Genomic DNA, 23701 nt, shown 5'->3' with positions numbered 1-23701 from the left:
TTTAGGAGATGGCATTACTGTTAGCAGAGGAATTAGTTCGCTATCCTCATCTGTAATGATCATCATATGATTATGAAATGATCACAGTAAGATGTATTGGCTGTGCAAATGATATAGAATAGTTACACTGGACAGCTTAAATGTGGTTTAGAATTCATGCTGCAAAACATGATAATTCTAAGACTCAAATTTTGTAATATATCACCACTGTGTGTTGTTACGACACATTGCTGTAGAGGGCCAGAGGGCTTAAGTGTACTTGTTTGGTAATTTTCAGCAGTGTCATTAAAAGGTAAATTTTCTTTAAAACACAGATATACGGCAAAGAGATTTGTGTAAGTACTTAGACTGAAGGACTCTAGTCTTTGAAGCCTGTCTTTTGTTATTTGTCTATGGGCTTCAGGATGATCGTATTGTGAGTTAAATCTCCTTGTATCCACTTAAGAGTGACCTTTTTATCACTCCTGACTGTATCCATCATCTGTTTCTTGGGCTCAAGGAAGAATTTTCATTTTGTGGAGAGAGCAGCTAATCAGAATGTCTGCTGCCCAGCTTCAGACCTCTGGAGAGCTTTCACTGATCTCATCAAGGGTATTATTTTATATTTGATGACAAGGCTGCCATCCACAGTCCAACATTTCTGAGTTACTTACAAGCCACTTCTGAGGACTTTCAGGGGCTAATAACACATGAGAGTGCTTCCCATCTTCTCTGTAAGGTTAGTCACTGCTTAATTTACTCAGTACATAGTCTATAGCAAAATAGCCTGTACACAGTATATAAATAATAGATTAATAATGTAATCTGAATGCAACATCAAGTCCTCTTGTCACTGCCCCCACTTAATAGCCACTGACTGTGGGCTGTATTCAGTATCAGCCATGTGCTGGATGTATTTTTAGGAAGGAGTCATTATAAAAATCAGAAACTAAACCTGGCATAGCTGTGCTGAAGATCAACTTGTCTCTGCGTGAAAAGTCTGGTGTGTCTGAACTTTCCGTGTCCTTCCTACAGCAGCTTTTCTGTGTTGGCAGCTCTCAAGCAAAGCAAACAGCACACCTCCTGCTTCTACCCCTCATTGATTAGTCAGGCACTAGTAAGGTTTTCATTGCCCTTTGTCTGAACACCTCACAGAACCTGATGAATAGATTCCATAGATATTTGTAGGATGGCTCTATATTGTATGAAAGACTGGCTCTGTACGTGAGACCCCAGACTGTGGCTTCTGCCACGAACCAGAGCCCGATGTGCTCATCTTCAGTCTGATGTCTCAAGTACAGAGCCAGTCTTTCATCACAAGGATGACTCCACAGTGCCTTCTGCCAGCCCCTTTTGTCTTGGTACTGTTCTGCCCTTCAAAGTGCTGTGTTTTACATGCCTTCCTCTTCAACGTGTACCAAGTAGTACCACTCTCCTACTTAGCAGCCCTGTGAAAATGTCACATATTTTGGCTGATATAATACTGCTAGCCATCCTGTCCTTCAGCTGAGTGCAGAACGTTCAAAGCATCTCTACAGAATATCCCAAAATACAAGGCACATTGAAACCTCAATAAAGGAATACAAAGATGTTCCTAAATATACTCTTTTGTTCTTCAAGTCTGTTTCTACCCCTACAGTGAGTCATTCCCAGACCCATGAGCATGCTTTTTGAAATCATAAGTACTATCTACATAGAAAAATGAGATCAACTCAAAGTAAGTGACAGAACACAGCCTTTAAAACTTGATCCAAACTCAATCCAATGTAAATGGCATTCTTTACATCCACTGTAGTAAGCTCTGACTCAACTTTTAGACTGTAAAAGTGGAATATATCTGACAAAGTGTCTTTGCCTGGGCTCTATCATTATTGATGATACAGTCAATACAGACAACTGAAACTAGGTTGCAGCTCACCTCATCCTACAAAAGTAGATGTCTAAAACTGAGATGCTAAAGTGGATGTCTACAAAGGTCAGATGAATCACAGTCTAAACTGCCTCTTTCATTCTACTGACTAAAAGAGAGAGACTAGGGTGCTGAGCCCAGAGGTAGACACCTACCCCAAAGTTGCTGCATGCCCTAAGTGTGTTGTGGCAGGGCCGTCTTATTTCCGCCTGAAACATGCTATGGGCAGATACAAAACCATACCTCTAATTGCACATTCAAGAAGTGCCAGGAGGAAGAAAACAAATAATAAAAAAAGAAACTTCTAATGGAAATGCCTAGAAAAAAAAACCTATTGGTGCACTAATGTGGATGCTGACATACTTTATGCTGGCAATCTAATGGGAAGTTGTAATGATCTTTAGATTTTCTTGCATAGAAGAAGTTACACAAATAAAATACAACAAAATTGTATGGTGTACTATAAGTATATTTTTAACAAGAGAAGAATGATACAGCTGAAAAATAACTTCCTTTTTTCATTTTCATTTTTATCAGTTTCCTGATCAAGCTTGATGTGACATTCCTTGGACTGCCTTTTGTGCTGACAGCATGAATTTATACTGAGACAGAAGGAATCAAATCATACCATTGTCAAGAAGGTGGGAAAGTACTGAGACTGAGTGTCTCCAGGCCCTGGTGGTATTTAAAAATACTGAATAACTCACACATTACACTCTCTAAACATCTCCTATTATTTAACAAATCACTTCATAAATAAATTAATTTTACCAGTGTATTAATTATTTAAACTGGCTAATGAGTTGCTAACATCTTGTCAAGTGACAGTGAGATGACTGTTTTGCATGCCCTCGGATATGGTTGGCTCACATTATAGAAAGCAGAGATGTGCATGGTGGGAATCTTGAGGTTTCTTCTGCCCCTCTGCAGCTGTGGAGCTGAGCTGCCTGCTCAGTGAATACTTGCCAAGTGGCAGTGTTAAAAAAAAAAAGAGAAAAACAACTATTTCAAGGGGCAATTATCTAAATGAGATGGAGAAACCTGGGATGACTAAGTCCTCAATCTCTGGAGAGCTTGTTCTGAGCACTTTGATGAATTTTAAAATGGTATTGCATTCTGGGTTTTAATAATGTAGCCTTGCTTTTCTTCTTCTGGCTCTAGGCAACTGTTGTTAAGTCCATTTTTTACAAAAGCCTAAGGAAACCGAGTTAATAAGGCAAAGTCACTAAACCCAATGCTGAATTGCTGCCCGGTGCCTGAGAGCAGACGAGAAGGCAGGTGTGTGTGTTACCTTCAGCATTGTGCCTACCAGTGTGGGCCTTTCTATCTGTCATATTATGGATCTGTTTCAGTTCAGCAAATAAAATTAATTAGAGGGGGAAAGAGTTTCGGTATCTCCAGCATGATCAGTGGTCATGCAGCTTTAGTTTCCTTCCTCTGATATACTTGGGAACTGAATCTGGATCTTGACAAAACAAGAGACATCTCTGATGGGAAAAAACACCAACAGCCATGGGAAATGTCAGTCTCTGTCATTGGTTTACAGTTTTAAGTTGATTTCTTCAGTGAACAGTGCTAGGAGCACAAACATTCTGCTGCTTGAGGTTGGAGTCACAAGCAAATCTGGCACTGAAACACCAAGCAAAGTGTAGGTTTGGATGCCTTAGTCCTTGGGAAAATTCAAAAGCCTGAGTCAGCTGCCTATATGTCTCTTTATCCAGCATCTGGAAGGCTGGGACACTTAAAAGGGTGTTCACAGAAAAAGACACAGCAAGAAGGAGGCACCTAAACCACCTGACAAGGAACACAAGAGTTGCAACTGGGCTCTGATGACAGCCTTTGGGAATGCAGGGCTGTCTGCCTCGGTAGCAGACCTGTAATCATGAATCTGCGCCTGGAGGTGGGAAGTAAAGCCAGCCCTTCATATCTTGTAAAAATACAATGCCCCCTGTTAACACCTGAGCAGTTAGTGGCATTGTGTGCTGGGGAGGCTCCGTGGTCAGTTCCCTCCTCTGCCTGAGCGGGACCAAGATTCCCAGGCAACGCCTGTCTTCTCCTGAAGGCCCCTACAACCACTCTGCAAGGCCTCGAAATTGTTAGTTGTTACAAAACAATCAAGTTAAATCTTCCTTTGTGAAAAACAAAACCAAAACTACAGAGCACTGTGAATCTAACTCAAGATTTTTTCCAGGGAACATCTGATCCGATTTAATTCAGTAAGTCCCATTCCAGTCATTAATCTCCAGCCAAATTTTGCTTCTTATTGTATTGCACATTATGATTTACTGCACAGCTCTCTGTTCATTATTACTTAGAGAAGCAGTTGCTCACATCCTCTTTTTCTTGATCTCCTGATCAAATGTGAACAGAAGTAAGACTATTACTCCTCTGAGAGAACTCTTCCCCAATTAAAAATAGTATCTGTGAGGGAAATTATGATCTTGCAAATAGCTTCTGCTTCTAAGAAAGACTATCTTAACAGCACAAACGAGGCCAGGTTTCCTTACATCAGGTCTACTGTTTGCTGCAAAAACACTGCAGTAACTGACACAATTAATATTGCACAAATATCCTGGGAGGGCGTAAAAATGTTGAAATCCCACATTTGCATCCTTCAGTACTTAGAAGAACCTGATCTGCCCAGCACATTCCAGAATGAACCTATTTCATTTTTTGGAAACAAATATCTTGCTTGTTTTTGTCATGCACAGGGAAGGACAAAGCAGAAACATATTTTCTCGTGATAACTACTGTCGAAATCAGAGGGTGTTGCCAGCGTTCATGCAGATGCTGCCTGGTCACTGTGCTCCCACATTGTATCTGTGGGAACCAGAGCAAAGCCCGCCGCAGTTTGCATCTGGAGTAGGAGCTGGATATCACTACTCAGTTCTGGTGACCACCACTCATCTCCTGCCAAACCTGGTAAACCAATATACATTGCAGATGGCTGGAGGTGCCAAGGAGAGAAAGCACTAACCTGCCCTTTCTGGGGATCTGAGCTTCTTTCCCATCTCAGTTCACATACTGGAGGGAGCCCAGTGCCTTTCTCCAAGATGCAAATTAACTGTCTGCCCAGCTGATGATTTCTATTTAGAAAGGGCCTTTAATTATAAAATCAAGTGTTCTGCAGCTCAAGACTGAGATACACTGTCCTGCACTGGGAGACTCAAGAGGAAGCGCAGAACTCTTGCCTACCAAAACCCTAATTAGTGGACTGAAATAACCGATGTCACTTTCGAAAGGACACTGAAGTGATTTATCCAGGACTTTGTTACGAGCTAAGGCTCTGAATTTTAGGCAAGCAGCTTTTGAAAATTACTGATTTAAGCTTTTATCTACAATGGCCTGCTTTAACAAACAGTCCTCTCCTGGTATCGCTTGTCTAAGCAAAATGTTGCCACTGTACTAGCAGCCAGCACTAGTATGCAAACAATACTGATGTCAGGATATTATTATCCCCAGGAAACATTTTTTGCATTAACATGGCAGTTTAATGGCTTGTGATATTGCAAGAAGGTCTTTCTTCCAAGGAGAGAGAATTTAAGCACTGGGATAAATAACAACAGGTGTCTTTCTCCTGACTGTTACCGCTTCTGAAGCTACGCGGGTACATGCAGGTTTGCATGAACACCAAGAGGACTTGGGAGCGCTGAAACCCCACACAGGCAGCCCTGAAGGGCAAATGCCTGTGGAAGCTTTTCCCCCAGGTCGTGGTGAGCACAGCGCTGCACTCATGGAAATTCACTTTTTGTCTTACAGTAGTTGTGGCTTCTCCCTTGGGAAGGAGATAGTCAGAGGTTTCAAACATTGGTTTTTTTTCTTCTAGCCATCTGCCTGTTTTTACAAAATGTATAGGAGCACTTGAGACTTCTGTTCCTCCACCTGTCTTGGTTGAGAGGGGTTCAAAGTCTTGGGGGGACACATGCACACACAGTGCAATTGCCTCAGCCTCACTCATAGAGACCAGGCTACAAATATTGCACAGTTCTCAGTAACACATCATTTAGACTCCATTTAAATGTTCTGAATTTGCATTAAATAAGTTCTTTTTTTCTCCTGGAATGTAAATCACAACATGAATAAAGTTCCCTTAAATAATAATGTGTTCTTCAGTATCCAGCATTGTGAAAAAGTGTTGTGTAAGAGTCTTTGTTTTCCTTAGGGCCATGCTAAACTTGGTATCATTGGTTGGGGTCATGTTCCCTCTTGTGCCTGATGGGTTTAATGGTGCAAATCTATTGTAGGAGTTTACTTGGAAGTCTACCTCTCTTGCTGAAGCTGTAGCAATTGGAGGACTTTGCTTAGGACACTGCCAATATGTCTGACGGGACGTGGGCTTATTGCAGATCCCAGCCTTGAGAAGGAAACGAAACAGTCTTAAAATGGACATAGTTAGTGTTGGAAATGATTCTTGGGGAAGGAGGATTCTGGCTGAAGAGGAACCTTGCAGCCAGGCTGTTGCCTACACTTCAAGGCAACAGAAGGGCCGAAGCATAGGAGTTTATGATATACCACGTGCATACATGTATATACCACCCTATAGGAGGGGCTGCATAATTACTGTTCTGAGCTTCCTAGGAACTTTGGGAAGAAAACCATAAATCTCAACAGCCAAGAGATTTTTCTAATTCAGACCAGGTGTCAGGTAGGCTGTCGTATGGCTCCAGCATACAGGAGCAAAACATGGCTTACAATCACCTTTTTATCCTTGTTCCTGCTGCTACTGACACCCTGTAAGTCTAATATTCTCAGTGGTAGAGGAAATTTGTTTCAACTGAGACAAATCCCATTTGCCTGTCTAGGTAGCGAGAATAAATAGCAATTGTAGATCATCTTGGGTCGGAAGTAGGTTTTTAACCCCTTCCTGGTCAACACATGAACATGACAGCTCCTTCTCAACCACAATTTCATAAACATAGAACATAAAAATGATGAAGTTTAAATGACTCGTGAGATAGGCTATGACCTATCTTACCATTTGTTTAATCTGGAGTCAGATTGTGACATTAATTTAGGACAGGTGTAAGATCAAAATTATACCCTGCTGGTTGATATTAATTTGAAAGCTCTACATTTAATGTAGAATTCTGGTACTCTTTAGTTTTTATAAAATACCTTCAGAAATAATTCTAACAAGGGAGAGATCCTCTTTGTTCATGAATACAGATAACTACTGAATTGTAGGAGTTTCTGATCCTGACAAGCTTTGCTAAGTGCTCAGCTACTAATTATGAACAGGAATAAAAGGACAGCTGCTGAAATAATTATTAAAGGATATGCAACTACAACCTGTCTCTGATCAGATGGATGGAGCCAGTATCCTACATCAGCAGAGAATGCAGTCTTAACACATTTTGTGACAAATATACCATTAGGTAAATGATTACATCAGTAAGCATATTAATTTAGGTGACTAGCGAACTGCTTGGATTTGAATGCAGAAAGAAAGCAGCAATATAGTTCCACACTAAATTATGTAAAATAAACGTTAAGAGTTCCATGGTGCTGGCATAGATCTTGTTTACCTGGAATATTTCCACAAAATTCAGTTTGTAGCATTACTATAAATCAGATAGGAGAGCAGGGTTGGACCCTTTCTGTCAGTAATGGTTTAATAGCTGTAAATTAAGGACAAAATTCTCCATGTATTTACCCGTTCTTCTCTACCGATTTGTTGTACCCATATAAGCCTTTTTTTTTAATGAACGCTTAAAATGTCTATTTGTTTAAGTAGAAAAAAGTGTACAAAATCATGTTGCAAATACCTGCAGGACAAGAACATACTACATACGAGCTCTGACTCAAAAAATCCACCAGGTGAGATCCTGGAAAGCTGGGGCCATAATCTGGGGAAATACTGCTACATGTCCTCCCTGTTCCACTCTTGCATCCTACACATCAGTCACTGCTGGAGACAGGATCTTGAAGTGTTGGCTCAGATGGTTTTATCTTAGGTAGAACCCTAGTATTATGCTAAGGGCTTGGTGCTATTATGACTCTAGATACCATACGGCTTGTCCTAGGGCCTGAAACATCCTGCTGCCCCTTTGGCTGGCAGTTCTGGCCAGAACAAAATTGCTTTCTATGCATTTGGCCAACTGCTGCAAAAAGGCTGTGCAGCTGTGCCAGCCTTAGCAGGAGACATGTCCCTCTTCTTACCCCAGTAGTTTTGAGGAGCACATCAACTATGTGCCCTGCATGTCCTACTTACGTGCTCCCTTCTGGCTATTCCAGAGATGAACAGGACCAAAGCAGGAGCCATCCATGCTTCTTCTGCTGCTGGTCTGGGTAGTGCCATGCCATGACTTGCCTGTGGCCACGCTGTAATTCGGTGCCAGCAGGTGGCAAGCCCACGGCTGTCTAAAAGCTGATTACTTTTCTCCAACAACTGGATAATCGATACAGAGAAATGCATGTGGTTGCAGATTCTTCCAGGACTCTGGGGCACAGCTTGGTTTCTCACAGCAATCCTACCCCATCCCCATGCCACAAGGCCACAGCTCCAGCCGCTGTAACCAAGAGAGAAGACTTGGCAAGGCCTTATTTGCCCTTTCACCAAAGCAGGTTGAATTTTCAACCTTAAGGCCACACTCCAAAATCATTTGCTTTCCTAGATCAGGGGCCACTCTGGTGACTGTACAGATATGGTATTTTTACTACTGAATTACCAATGAGGCTCACTGATGGGCAAAGGAGATTAATTGCACTATTTTATTTGCACAATGAACACTTAGGAGCGTGTCTGTTTGTAGCCAAGGAGAAGCTCCCCTAATCACAGACTAAGGATGCACTGGAAACTGGTGGAAATTAAAAAACCTTTGGGAGTCACAAACCACTTGCAGAATGTCTCACAGGCATCTCCTCGCATGGGGAGATGTTGCAATCTTCAGTTTCATCGATTTCTTTAAGCCCAAACTGCTTTAAAACTGGATGTTGGTATAGCCCCATGGCTCTGTGATAACAGACACCATGGCACCATGCAGGTGTTGGGGTCTTTACCCACACAAGCATGACTGCTCATGTCTTTTTCACACATACACTCCCTCCAGACCTTCTTCCCTGCCCAAAAAATTCAGGTTTGAGGGGTGGAAGAGCTCGAAGGGGGTGTTTTACCACCCTGAGTAGGGTTGCTCCTTGCCACCCTCCCCAGAGCCTGGCTCTCCAGCCCCACACCACTCGCCTTGCACCACCTTCCCCGCGGATTGCCCAATGGTCCCAGTCAGGCTCGGCTTCGCAGCAGAGCTTCTCTAATGTTTTGGTTTTTTTCCTCCATCTGTATTTATGAAAGCTGTGTGCCAAAACGCCCTCCTCCTCATAGCCACCCCTTTTCTCTCTGTTTTGTTTCCTGCCAGGTATTTCGCCCTGACACACCAAAGACATGAAACAGGAGGTGGGGAACATCTGGCCCTGGATGCAGAACATCAGCAAGAGGAGAAGCTCCTATAAATAAAGTCAGCGGGCTTTCCCTCTTTGTGGGACCTTGCTGTGGGATGTTCAGGGCTTTCTGCTGCAGCCCCCAGGGCAGCCAGCAGCCCCCGGCCAGGGCTTTGCTCTCCCTAACACAATTGCAGTCTGCAAACGTTTACAGGCAGTTTCTTTTGAGTTAGCCACATGCTTCAAATTGTTATGTGGTTAACCACCGAGAACAAACCCCCACACAAATACCTACGGATCAACTTGCTTGAGCCAGGGTGGCAGCGGTGGGGGCGGAAGGGGAGGGGGGAGGTTTCCTTATTTTGCTTTTGATGAGAAGAAAATAGTTTTCTTTCGACTTTTCCAAACTGCTAGCAGCCGCTGTGTCATGGTGCGTGCTGGTTGTTGCCATTTGCACATTTGTTCACGTTTACCGCTGATGAAAGGAGCCTTGTTCAACAGCTGTGGCCATGTATGTTGTGGGCCAAGTCCTCTGCTGGTGTAAATCAGCTTGTCTCGTGAATGTGAACTGAAAACGTGACCTCTCTGTGCATGCCGTACAAATGCTGAGCCAGGGGAAGACTTCTGCACTTTGACATTGCCCTATCCCATGTCCCTTAACTCTTATAAAAGCCGAATACTTTTCTGCTGACTCATAAAGACAGATGGATTTTGTTAACTCCAGCCGAGATAAAGGAGGATACACGAAAAGCATCACTGCCTCTTGGCGGGACTAAACCTGGCTTTGACGTTCAGGGAGGACCAAGAGAGGACCCGGTTCAGCATAGATGGAGCTTGGCTCATGGGTACCACACGGAGGAGAGCGATAGGAGGTCCAGGCTGAGCCCTGCAGCTAGCTGGTGTCTGCAGTAATGAACCATCCTGTCATTCCCTCCCCCACCTCGTGCCCTCTCTCTGAAACACTGCAGCTCCCCAAAGCCCAAGAGGGAGACTTAGAGAAACGAGCAATGAAAAAAAAAAAATACCCCCAAACAAGCACAGAGCTCAAAACCCCTCAGTAATGCCACTGCCTTTACTTAAATCTTCTTAAATTACAGAGGTTTTTAGTGAAATAAATTAACTTCCGTTTGCTTGCATTTCCTCTTATTTTTGAGGAGTATGAAGCTGCTGAGGAGGAAATTGTCTCACAAACCCAGTTCTACATGGGGAGAGTTTCCAAACACAGTTGGCATAGCTGTTCATGTAGCACTCATGAGAGTGGACCCAAGTGGAAATATAGATAATCATTTTGCCATGGGACAACTTTAAGATCCATTTGAAGTTTATTTTCATTTATAAAATGGCCAATTAAAGACTCTACAAGGTGGCTAAAAAAGTCTTGAGGGGAAAGCTTCAATTCAAATGTGACCTTTTGCTCAGGTGCGCAACGAAATTTCATTCTTTGCTTTTTGCAAATCACAGTGTGAAAAGGAGGGGTTAAAATCTTTGGATATGGGGAACACTTCAGTGAAAGTGGTTTAGTTCTTCTGGTCCATTTATCATCTGAGCAGAGAAACATTGCTGTGTGTATGAAGTTAGCTCTGCAGGACTCTGCCTGTCAGAATTGTTTATCCATACTTGCCAACAACAGCAAGAGAGGCAGGAGGACTGGCAGTCATGACGGTGAATAAGTTGGACACATGGAGTGAGGGTGCATGAGGTGAACCTCCGCACTGATGCAGAAAGGGAAAAAGAGGGAGGCAAAGAACATTGAAGTATGAAGGGTCTAATCTTAGAGAGTTCAATGGTCCAGTTGGCTACGCCAAAGAAATGACCTATTTCAGAACTTCTTCATAGGCAACTGAGTAGATAGCTCTTAGCAGGCAGTTAGTTCTTATGCTGCCGAAAGTTCAGGGGTAAATGCCAGCAGAAACATCTACTGGGGGTTATTGGTACATTAACATCATTCATAGAATTATAGAATAATTTATGTTGGAAAAGACTTTAAAATCATCAAGTTCAACCATTAACCCACACTGCCAAGTCCCTAAGTGCCATGTCTATACGTCTTTGAAATACCTCCAGGGATGGTCACTCAACCACTTCCCTGGGCAGCCAGTTCCAATGCTTGATAATGTTTTTGGTGAATAATTTTTTCCTAATATCCAATCTAAACCTCTCCTAGCACAACTTGAGGCCTTTTTCTCTCATTCTAGCATCCTTACATCCACTTGTTACTTGGGAGAAGAGACCTACCCCCACCTGTCTACAACCTCCTTTCAGGTAGTTGTAGAGAGCAATAAGGCCCCCTCTGAGCTTCCTTTTCTCCAGACTAAATGACCCCCGTTCCCTCAGCTGGGGGTAGCTGAATTGGGAATACTGCACCTAGATAATTCAAAACTAATATGGTAATCACTTATTAAAGAACTATTTAGTGCACGGTATAGTTATATGAAGAAAAATATAAAATTCCCAGCCTAAATCAAACAGAATCTTAATCCTATGTGAGGGCTATAAGGACAGGATAAGGGAAAAAAAAAAAAAAAAGAAAAAAAAAAGGGGGGGAGGGAAGAGAATTCAGGTTTATAAAAAGAAACACGTACACAATGAGCTGAAGGTTGTGTTTCTGCACTTCCTGGTCTGGGTGTGAGCAGAAGAGGAAATACCAAAATACCACCAGAAAAACTTATTCCCACAGCATTTCCAACCTGACTGAAACCAGAAAGTTCTGACAGTCGTGCAAAAAAAGGGAGGGGGGGGGAACCTCACAATCGACCCAGTCCCAAGCATCGCACTCATCAGAAAGCCAACAAAATTTCCAAAGCTAGGAGATTTGGGTAGTCTTTGTATTTCCCCTGAGTCCTCATCTGTGTTCTGTATTTTCTGTGGTTCACTGATCGTTGGTGATATTTGGACTCTTCTGCCAACTTTGAGAGGAGCACATTTCTGCTATAGCCAGTTTAATCGCATCTGTGGCCACAGACCACCAAATTCCATGTTAACTGCAAGGCAGGGCACCACGGTCCCGTCTAACCCAGGTGACGGGTTCCTTGTCCTCCCTTTCATTTTTTTGAGGGTCAGTCCCCTGCAATGAGAGTACAAACCTGCGTACACAGCAAGATCTGACATTTCAATGCATAAAATGCCATCTTTTTCAGTGTTGCCCCACGTTAGTAAGCAAAACCGAATAGTTGAAGGCTTGCAGGCAGAAAAGAGTTTGGCCTGGCTGGTCTCATAAAAACCTTCCACTGATACCAAAGAAAACCCTGAAGAAGAGCAGCAGGATCACATTCAAAGGGTTGCGTGGAAAGCTGGCACATCAGGCAATTAGTTTAAAACTTCAGATATGGAAGCTCTGTAAAGACTCTGGAAGATGGCTCCTTCCCTTTATCGGCATAAAAAAAAAAAAAAGGAAAGTATTCTGTCCTGCTAAACCCCAAGAATTCAATGTTAAAGTCTCTTCTTGATTGACATGCAGTGTTGTACACGAGAATTCAGGACATATTCAATAGTCTAAGGAAAATGAGAGCTGAAGTAGAATTACTGTAGAAAGCTGTTTTTCCTACAGATGTTTCCTAACATCTAAGCAATTTCTGAATCAAACTTTTTTCCCCTAAAATTAGAGAATCGAATCCCTGGAGCAGCTCCAAGGAGCAGCTCAGGAATGTTCAGCGCAACCACAGCCTCCAACTATGGGACAGAACAAAAGTTGCAATAGTGATGATGCTTTAACTTCCACATCTTACTCCAGCAACACTTCCATGGGTGCCAGCGAGGAAAATCTGCTTCAAAAAGGTCTGGAAAGAAGGCTTTTTCTTTTCAAATGCTGGGTCACTAGTTTTGAGACTAGTCAACTCATTGCATGTGTGACCGTGGTTTAAATAAAACCACCTAAGGCGAATAATGCCGTCATAGACTCCCACATCCAAAAATGAAGTTAAAGCCTTAGCTAAGCCTCACGTCTGAATGCAGCTTTCCAGTTCATTCAGAGCAGCATAGCACTCAGCATTTTTCCCTCCAACAACAGAAAGCCCCTTTCTGGCCTCCTGGAACATTGCTGCATGAAATACATTGTCACTCCTACTTGCAAACTTATTTAAGAGACAATAGGAGAAATAGCTGGCACATGGATTCCTCTTAAAACCGAAATCTAGATCAACAATAAAACATAAAAGGCCAAGGAAACATGCAGAGACACTCATAAAATTCTCATTTTTCTTTTAAGATTAATTTTTGCTGAGATTGAGGCATTGCAGTTTGCGCAGTGGGGTCCCCATTCTGCAAGTCTTTTCTTACACGAGCTCTTTGTAAAGTCACTGAGGTTGTTTACATAAGTGAAAGTTCCTTACGTGAATAAGGACTCACAGAATCTGGCCTTACACATTTTGCTAAAGTAATGTTTGCCTCGACATTATCTGGGGTGTAAAGCAGCATGGATTTTTAGGAATTAAAAATGGACTTCAGCAGTGGGTTTTTTGCTTTTGTGTTTGGTTGGTTGGGGTTTTTTTTTGTGGGAAAAAAAAAAGTCCTAACTTCAGCTTCACCCATCTGCTTTTTGCAGTTTACTCAGCAGCCACACTGAATGGACGTGCTCAGCCTTTGTCCCAGGCTCAGAGCTGCTCATTACAACCACGCTCAGCCCCAACATGCTGCAACTCACCAGGACGCGGGCAGTCTGAATTCCCATTCCAGGTTTGGTCCTCAAACTTAAGGCCATTATTTCATCTCAGACTAAAACATATTCTTCCACGGGCAGCTGCAAAAGAGCATGTTTCTTCAGGTTTTCTTGCCACAAAATGATAAAATAAAGTGAAATAAAATAATAATAAAGAAGGAAATCCAATGTGCGGCGATCCTCAGAGTTCTGGAGTCTTAAGAGTGTTGATCTGCATCCATAAATGTCCTGACCGGTGAGGAGACACAGGCACTACAACTGGAAAAAGAGCAGGAAGGAAAACCTACCATGTGAGCAAAGTAAAAAAAAAAAAAAAAAAAAAAAAAGAAAAAAAAAGGAAAGAAAAAAAAAAAGAAGGGGGGGTGGGGGGTGGAAAAAGAGAAAGAGAAAAAGGTCTGCTCAGTGGACAGCACTTGGACTGATAGCAGGGATTTCAGGAAATCCAAACACTCAGACAGGAAATCTGAACACTGGATAAACATGCCATAATCTCCGCAGATCGAGCGGCCGCGCTGCGGCTCCCGTTAACCCTTCCCCTGCCGCGGGCAGAGCAGGCGCAGCGGCGGGGGCACAGCCTGCCCGCCCCTCGCTCATCTACACCGTGATGCTTGAGTTACAAAGTGTAGAATTTTCCTCCCCTGCGAAGGCGATGATGTTGCCCCCCCAGCCCACCTGAGCACCTGTGTGCTGCCTGCCTGCCCGATGGTCCTGAATTCGTTTCTACCTGTTTTTTCCCCTCTTTTTTTTCCTTTATAGGGCTGGATGATTTACTCCAGGGCTGGTGCAGCAGGGGTGGGGGGCACCTTAGAAATTAGAGGGAGAGGCTTCTTAAAGGAGCAAGGGAGTTTGGAAACTCTTTTCATGCCATTTTGTCAAGGAGTTGAGGATCAAACTCCACAGTCTCAAAGAAATCAAGGTGAAGCCTGTTTGGTGGCTTGTTTCCGGAATGTAGAATCTGGTCTTTGGGTCTTGTGGTTCACTCCACATAATTTAAAACATTCCTGCTTTTTTTGGTGTTTGTTTGGGTTTTTTTATTTTTTTTTCATTTGCAGCTTCTTAATTGACTTCTTTATATGACCTACCTTAGTTAACTTATTAGTGTAAAACTCTCAGCTACAAAAGGAGGAAGAAGCCGTAATATGTTATAGAGCTGACCGCTCAGTCCCACAGATGTAATTAATACAACATGAGGGTTGGCCAATTTAAATCCATAGGACTGTGGCACCCCCCCCCCCCAGAGTTAAGCCCCTGCATGTTGGCAGGGTGGGGACTGCACCCTGTTGTCTGTAGGACAGTTGCAGGCTTCACTGCCTTTCAGAGGTTACTGAACTCCTAAGTTCTCCTAAGGCAAGGGCCCGCTTCCAAAAATGCTTCTTCTCTCTTAAAATTGACTCTTTGGGACAGTCCTGCCTAAAGCAGGTTGGAAAGCAAACATCGTGTCTTTCAATTTTCTGGTTCTTCCAGGACTTCATAACGATTAAAAAAAAAAAAAAAAAAGATAAAAATTAGTAGCTTGAATTTCCCTTTGCCATTTGCTGGTGGAAGTAATTAGACACAGAGGTAATATCCACCGACTGGTGCCCTTGCTTAAGGCATTGGCAATTAGCTCATCTGAAATAGCCTTAATGTAAGAAGTCCCACATGCAATATTAACCTGTATCATTATGTTGAGGTACCCACCAGGAACAAATTAGGAGCACTATAGGAAAAGGCTTCCTTCAGCACCTTCTACTACTTACCGTGTATTTCTGCTTATTATTTCAAAGACAGAAGCTCCGGCAAACCAGCATCGGTTACAGCATTCCCTGGAAGTGGCCAGGCTTGGAAATCGTACCTGGTCTACTGGGATAGGTCACGTTGGCCAAGCAATGCCACGGAGAGCCTGGCAGCAGAGCTGGGGTGGAAAACAAGGCTTTTGGGGCATGCCTGCCTCAGGAAATCTCCTCTGGTCTCCAGCCCAGTTCTGAGTCAGGAAAGAGCTTTCAAGTTGGGTCCTCACATTCCCAGTCATTCTCCTACTGCTTTTTAGGATGCATGAGGCCAGTGGTGGAGGCTGGTCCCTACGAGTGTGGCTGGAGCACTGGCGGCCGCATCTGTGCAAATAGCTGGTAGAACAAAGGCTTGACTTTAGAGGCATGAGGTCATTCACCTTGCCGAGCACGTGCTACATGAAACAAGTACCAAATGGTTGCTTGATGATGTCAGGAGGGAACTGGTGGAAAACCAGGGAAAAATTAAAACATGTCAAGGTTGGATTTTTTTTTTCTTCTTGTTCCATGTACTTTGCCAGTGAGCTATTTCAGTTATTCACTTTTTTCCATAGAAGTTCTGTTGTCATGTTTTTTTTTCACCTTCCCTTCTCTTGTATTTTCCCCTTAGTGCCACACTTTCCAGTAGCAAAAAGAAAGCAAAAATAGAAGAAAATAATAAAGCACTGCTTTTGCTTTTCAGTATAACCAGAAAAAAAGAGAAAATACTCATAAACACTCAAAATATGCATTTTGGAAAAAATAACTTTAAAAAATACCTTTTACCATCGAGAGACTTTTCATTTGAAAACATTCAAGCAGCTCTAGAAAAAAAGGAGCTGGGGAAGTGGAATATAATTTATTACCACTAACATCTGCTGTAAATCAGTTAGAGGTAGGCAAACATTCCCTGCAAGGGCACAGTTAGGTCAAGGTGAGAAGGGATAAAGCAATAATTAAAAAGACCAGCGTCCTCCAGCTACCTTCAATAGGCTGTAAGCACCAGAGCAAGTGCTTGCTGCAAAACTGTGGGGTTTTTTGTCTAGCAAAATTTCAAAGTGGGAAAAACATTCATTGGTGTATTCAATGGAAAACAATCAGTTTATAAAACAGTTCCAACAATTTCCATACAGAACCACAAAAAGTTACACTTTTCTGTTTTTCTAGTTAAAAATAAGTTGAAAAAAGGTTGTGCTTATTATGAAAAGTTTCATTTGATGAGAAATTTCTGTAGAAAAGCTCTACAGAAAGGTGTTATTGTCAGTCTTGGTGAAAGGGAGAACAGGGACAGCATGGTAGGTAGAATAACGAAGCTGACAAAAATAAACCGTACAGAAACAGGGAAGAGAGAAAACTTCAAACTCAGGCCAGCAGAGCTATCAAAGCTAAAAAGTGGATAAAGATTCCTTAAAGGGCACAGCAGCTGCAAAAAATCCACCATCACCTGAGAAAAAAAAAGCCAGTGGCCTAATTCAATACAGATGTGAAGATGCTTGCTTTTAAGTTGGAAAAAACCCCTCCGCCACATCCACCCTTGATGCAGCCACAGCGGCTGAGGTTTCTGCTCACTTGCTTTATATCCCCAGGATGTAATGTTGTATAGTCCTCAAGCTGATAACGAAATTCTCACCCCTTCCACAAAGAACTCTATAGCTACTGAATTAAGACGAATCAGTTCATTAAAGATTAAAAGGGTTTAGCTATTTATGTGAAAGATAAAGAACATTAAATTATAATTGAGATTGTGAAAAAAATGCTCGAGAAAGAGTTATTATTAACCTACGAGTCTCCAAGCTCTGTTATTTTTCATGTTTCAATGACAAGCCTTGGCATTACAAATAGTTAGGAATTTATTTTTTTTTTCAGTACAGATTTGAAATAAGGATTGGTCCTTTAATTTTCACCGCCCTACTTACTGGATTTGGAGAAGTCTTCAACAGAATAATTAAAACATTTAGAGAAAGAAATTGCATATCTCAGTTTTGTCATTCTTCACCCTTCAGTCACCTTGTGGCTTTATATCCTTAAAAAAAAGACTTAATATATTCATGTGAAAATAATTTACTTTCCCTTTAGAGCATGGCCAGCCCTGTGTGCTTAGCAATGCCAGACCTCTCACTAGCTACCAGAAACTGGATGCCAGAGAAATTTTGCGACACACTTAAACAAAGTTCCCCATTCACACTGTGACTCTATCTGGATTTACAACAACATACGCTAAAACTTAGCAAATGTTAGAGAAAATGAATAGAAAACAGTAACCAAAAGGATTTCATAAACACTGTCACAACTTACCATAAGCTATAAGTACTATTTTTCTTGCAAAACATCAGGAATTAACAGGTTTAAAGACTTCTTGCTGCTCTACAAAATGTATCTCTTTGTGTATTGGCTTTAAATTCTAACATTTGCATGGAGCTCCCTGCCACCTTTATTACTAGTCCGCTCCTTCCTAAATGAGCAGTCAAGGAGGTTTACTTTTGAGATCAGCATCCCTGCTGGCAATGTTGTGTTAGGAAAAGCACCGAGCCCCCTTCATCCAGCAACAAACCATGTGCTCTTACATTACACAAGAAACGTTGCCACTTGCCCCACTGTTCATTCAGTGAAATACAGCAGGAGCTGTGTTCGAACAGCTTTAACGACTTGTTTGTACATTTATTAAGCAAATAGCACCTCTTGACGTTGCGAAAAGGTCCAGGCATTAGAAACTGCCTTGACAAGAAGCACTTGACCCTTGGTGGTAACTACAGGCTGCACCAATGTGCAGGAAGCTGCACATTTCATTTGCAACTGTTTTTATGTTTTTATAGTTTTCATTTTTAATAGGAAAAAACCCCACTGAAACATTTCCTTTTTTGCCTCTCCTTTTTATTCATTCTTTCTTGCTGCAATGGCAAAAAAGGGGAATTTTTTCATAGTCCTCTTTTCTCCCCGCTTTTGTTTTTCCAAGGTGGCATGTGAAAAGAGGAAACCAAAGACATGTCCAAACTATTTTTTTTTAACCAGCTCTGCTCAAAATATGCTGTATAGAAATACAATCAGTAAAGGGTACTGAGGAAAACAGCTGTCACCTAAAGACATCCCCATGGGGTGAGTGTAGCTTGCTGGCTTCATCATTTGCCAGAGTTTGTGGAAAATTCAGATAACGTTCAGAGACAACTATAAGTTGAATTATACACCACAGACACCAGTAGTAATGAAATGCTGCTGTGTGGGGAAATGGCTGAAATTTGAATGTCTGAGTCTTTTTACATCGTTCTCTATAGGTTCCCAGGCTGTCAGTTGTGAGGAAAGGGCTGGGTTAGGACACCTTGGACGTGCTGTGAGTGTCACACCAGGCTTGATCTCCCTTTGCCATCAAAGCCTTCCTCAGCTTGCTTTCTAAAAATGAGTGAAAAAAGACGCCTCCTGGGTGTGTTGTCATTAGTTTGTTGCAAAAAATTTAAATGACAAACACAACACATGAATTCCTGACATTAATAAACACTGTGACAAACACCCACATGATCACCAGATTGGTTTAGCAGTTATGGAATTTTTTAAAAAATGAAATGTAAACCCCTCATGATCTGAGTCTTTGGAAGTCATATGAGAAATAATTGTAAGCATTTTTTACAAAGACTAGACACATACATAAAAATTAGTGCTAAAATTCTTGTCATTGCCTTATCACAAGGAGCTGAACATTTAAAAGTATGGATGGGTGCCATAAGACTTGTCATAGACATGTGAGAGTCAACACTGTTACAAATGCTGCAAACTTCATTTGCTACGAGCACGGTATATTTGTATACAGGACAGGCTGTAGGACAGCCGGCCTAGGGAGCTTTAGTGGGATCTGGAAAATGAAAGGCCACAGGAAAAAAAAAAAAAAGTTATTTCTAATTCCACATACAGCTTCTGTAAATAAGTGATGATCATCATAGCAACATGTCTACAGCAAGGAAGATAAACTCAAAGCCAAAATTTCCCCCCGACTGTGATCCTTTAGGCCTTCAGATTTTTATGTGTATACGTATGTATGTGTAGTTAAAATCCAAATCCTCTAATGCTGATGAGGAAACAGGACTGAAAAACAAAGCAGAAGGGTGAAATACAAGCATGGCCTGTTATGACCCTGAAGTCTGTAGATGAGAATGAGATGGCCCACCAGAAGATAGAGACTGCTGCAGAAAGGTGGGACTTTTGCAGGAAGAAGCCAGGACAGTGGGGAGCAGGTGGCAGTGTTGCCTCCATTAGGTCCAATGGGTCAGAAAGTGCTGTATCCCATGCTCAGAAGGGCTGCAGCTCCTGTCCTCCACTGCCAATGCAGCTGGGACCATCACTAGAGAGGCCTGATAGCTCTTGAGAAAAACATAGTGGTTAGAGAAGAGACTCATTATTGTCACAGAAAGACTGCAGCCCTTCTCTGAAGGAGGAATGGGCACTGCAGATGTCTTGTTTCCATATTTCTTCCCATCACACCTCTGTTCTGGCTGGTTGTGTTCTGGTTATAGGCTTCTCCTCGGGAGAGGCTCCTTCAGCTCTTCTGCAGGAGGTAGTGGCTGCCCTCATCACACTCTTGCTTGCTGCGAGTCCCTCTGTGAGTGTTTTCTGGCTGAAGCATTCATCCTGGCTCAGTCAGGGTATCTCACTTGCACTCTGATACCATTATCAGAGGTTACAAACACTGCAGTATTATGCTGACTGCACATCTGTTTTAAGGCTACACAGCACGTCCATGGGGGAAGGTCATATGACACCAAGCATTAATTAATCCTCTGAGTGACTCTTCTTGGGTTAAACATCTTGCTTTCCTACCTTTCACTTGCAGCACACACTGCCTCAGTAGCTTTGTACTTCAGAAGAAGCTACCCATATCTCCCGGTGCTCAGGGCAACCACATAGTAGTGTTTGTCTGGTGCTTCTCATACAAATGAGGGATCATGGCTTTTCCTCACGTGGAGGTCAGATGAGTGATCTGCTATTCAGTCTTTGTTTACTCAGTGACTAAACGCCAGGGGTTTATAACCTATTCCTAGCACCCTAAATCAGCCTTTCTGCTGCCTGGGGCTCAGAACATGCTCTGCCCCAGTGGTGGCCATAAAGTTTGGTGTGGGTTGCCCCTTCTGATCCCTTTACAGTCCCAGGTAGCAGATTGAGTTGTTAATGAAGATTCAATAAGCAGATTCATGGATAATGCTGAATTCAAGATCTTATGCTGGCTTTGGTCAACTCACCCAGACTTCCTTTGAACTGACAAACCCCAGGGCACTTCCAAACTGCTGTCTAGTTGTGTTTTGGCTTCATTCCAACCTGGAGCTGGACCCAGGGATGTGCACTAACCCCACTCCCCTCATATGCTGCCCCACACCTTCTGCTCAGGCAAGATACAGCCTGGGTCTCTCTGACTGCATAGCTGTGCCTCAGGGTGGGGTCCATTTTCTTGTTAGGTGCTTTATGTTGATTGTGTTTGCACTGTCCATAAGGACTGCACCTCGATTTGCAGCTCTGTGCCTGAATTTCTCGTGAGTGGTGAACCCATGGTCTTCCCCAGACCAAAGTGTGAGTGGAGGCCGATGCCTCAATGATGTACATGATCAATAGAATAGACTATTCCCGTTAGAAGTGACCTACAATGATTATCTAGTTCAACTGCCTCACCCCTTCAGGGCTGACCAAAAGTTAAAGCATGTTAATAAAGTCATTATTAAACACTGACAGGCCCGGGCACCTCTCTAGGAAGTTTGTTCCAGTATTTGACCACCCTTTTTGTAAAGAAGGATGTGCCCCTCACTACAAGAAAGACTAAGGTGCTGGAGTGTGTCCAGAGAAGGGCAATGGAGCTGGTGAAGGGTCTGGAGCACGAGTCTTATGAGGGGCAGCTGAGGGAGCTGGGGTTGTTTACCCTGGAGAAAAGGAGGCTAGGGGGAACTTTATTGTTCCCTACAGCTACCTGAAAGGAGGTCGTAGGCAGGTGGGTGTAGGTATCTTTTCCCAGGTAACAAGTGATAGGACAAAAGGAAACGGCCTCAAGTTGCAGCAGGGAAGGTTTAGGTTGGATATTAGGCAAAAAAAATTCACCAAAATGTTATTAAGCACTGAAACAGGCTGCCCAAGGAAGTGGTTGTGTCACCATCCCTGGAGGTATTTCAGTGCTGTGTAGATGTGGTGCTTAGGGACACGGTTAGTGGTGGACTTGGCAGTGCTAGGTTAATGGATGGACTCAATGACCTTAAAGGTTTTTTCCAACCTAAATGACTCTGTGATTCTATGAGTCCATGAAATGATTTCTAATGTCAAGCCTAATCCTCCCCTGGTGCCACTTTGAACCATTCCCATGAGTCCTATCTCTGGATCCCAGGGAGAAGAGATCAGCACCTCCCTCTCCATGTGTCCTCCTCAGGAAGCTGCGGAGAGACGATGAGGTCAGCCCTCAGCCTTCTGTTCTCCAACCTAAACAAACCCAAAATCTTTAGCTACTCCTCACAGGACAGGCCTTCAAGCCCTTTCACCGGCTTTGTTGCCCTCCTCTGGATGCATTCAAGGACCTTCAGATCCTTCTTAAATTGTGGGGCCCAGAACACACAGGAAAGTATAATGCAAGCTTGAGCCCTAAGCCACCACAGAGGCACAAACACATGTGCCTCAATTCCCTGTGTACAGATGGGGATAATCACAACTTATGACCTTACAACACATGGCTCGGATACGCTACAGGCCACAGGTTGCACAGATGCTTCAGGGATGGGATTTGTAAGGCCTAAGCATGAGCTGTAAGGATGGGATGCTAACATTTCTACTGGCACAACTCTAGTGGTCAGATTGAATTCCTCACTGTGTAAGAGACTAGAGGAAACGTACAAGGCAGGCTGGATGGTATCAGTTTTCCCTCTCTTGCTTCAACACTTTATATTCATTCAATATGAAAGCTTCATTTTGTCTCATAAAATGTACAATAAGTTTAAAAGAAAATAACATTCTTGTCTGGGGGAGCTCCAAATTAAATGATTTCTAAAATGGGCCTGAAATCAAGAGCCACTGCTGTTTGCTGTGTGAAAAAGGAGAGGAATATTAACTTCTGTGGGAGGAAGAGCTGTACCTTAAAAAAACCCCCGTTGCTATTGAACTCAGAGCTGCTATGGAAAGCTCAGATAATTGGAAACACATGTTCCTGGCTGCAGGCATACAGCACATAAACTGCAGAAGAAAAATAATAATAGGAAAGACATACAGTACTTGAAAATACAGTGAGAGAAGTCAACATTTTACAACTTGTTAATAGTGACTACACCTGAAATAGTGTTTTACTTTCCTATTAAGCTTAACACAAATTTATCTGTAGACTTTCCGGTGTACGCCAACTTTATAATAAAACAGAGACCCCAGGTACTTTGGATGATAGTATTACATAAGGAGAATATTTTAGTAAACTATCTGAGCAAAGATGACTCATAATGATACAGATGAATATTTTATTTTAAACACAAAATGTTGTGAATTACTTAGCACCTAAAAATAACACGCCCCCCTTTTAACTTTCAATGAACTGTGTTGACGTTGCAGGAGTTTCTAACTTTTTCAGTACAGCAAATCACCCGTCTTTTGTAGTCTGTTAACTCAAATATCTCTTTTCAGGCCAAAGCTTCAAAACCAAAGCACACATAAACCCCCTCACACCCACACTCCCTTCGCTTTGCAGCTTTTTGTTCCACCTCGCTTCCTTCTTGGGTAGTAAAAATCACAGGAGGAAGGAAAGGCTGTGAAAATCTGCTCAGAAAAATGAAAATTCAGTGTATACTTTAGAACAGTCTATGGCATAGCCACGCTGGGTAAGGGAGCACAGATCGGTCACTTAAAGCCTTGTGGGCAGAGCTGCTGCAAACCTGCCTCTTCCCCATCTTTGCCCTTCAAGTTTCTTCCCATCCCTGATGGATTTGTGGATATATGTTTCTCTATCCTTGAATCATCCCTGATTTTCCCTCCCTCTCTTAGCAGTGGTGAATTTTGCAGCTCTCAGATGTCTGTGCACTGGCCCAGTTGTGGTCTAGACCA

At 42.7% G+C, this 23701-nt stretch overlaps 1 protein-coding gene across 4 annotated transcripts in view; it reads right to left on the bottom strand.

Annotated features, from left to right (window-relative positions):
* Positions 1-14183, bottom strand: part of ASAP1 (ArfGAP with SH3 domain, ankyrin repeat and PH domain 1) — a 161977-nt gene extending 147794 nt beyond the window's left edge. For 2 of the 4 annotated variants that reach the window (XM_055798530.1, XM_055798533.1), the window contains exon 1: positions 13902-14182. The gene's annotated coding sequence lies outside the window, so the exon portion shown is untranslated. Of the gene's footprint in view, positions 1-13901 lie in introns of all 4 variants that reach the window. The other 2 variants (XM_055798532.1, XM_055798531.1) reach the window with 2 other exon arrangements.
* Positions 14184-23701: the final 9518 nt, after the last annotated feature.

This window comes from Falco peregrinus, chromosome 3 (genome assembly GCF_023634155.1).
Source record: "Falco peregrinus isolate bFalPer1 chromosome 3, bFalPer1.pri, whole genome shotgun sequence".
NCBI lineage: Eukaryota > Metazoa > Chordata > Aves > Falconiformes > Falconidae > Falco > Falco peregrinus.
Note: the sequence above shows the minus strand (reverse complement) of the source record. Positions and strands in the feature narration are given on the sequence as shown.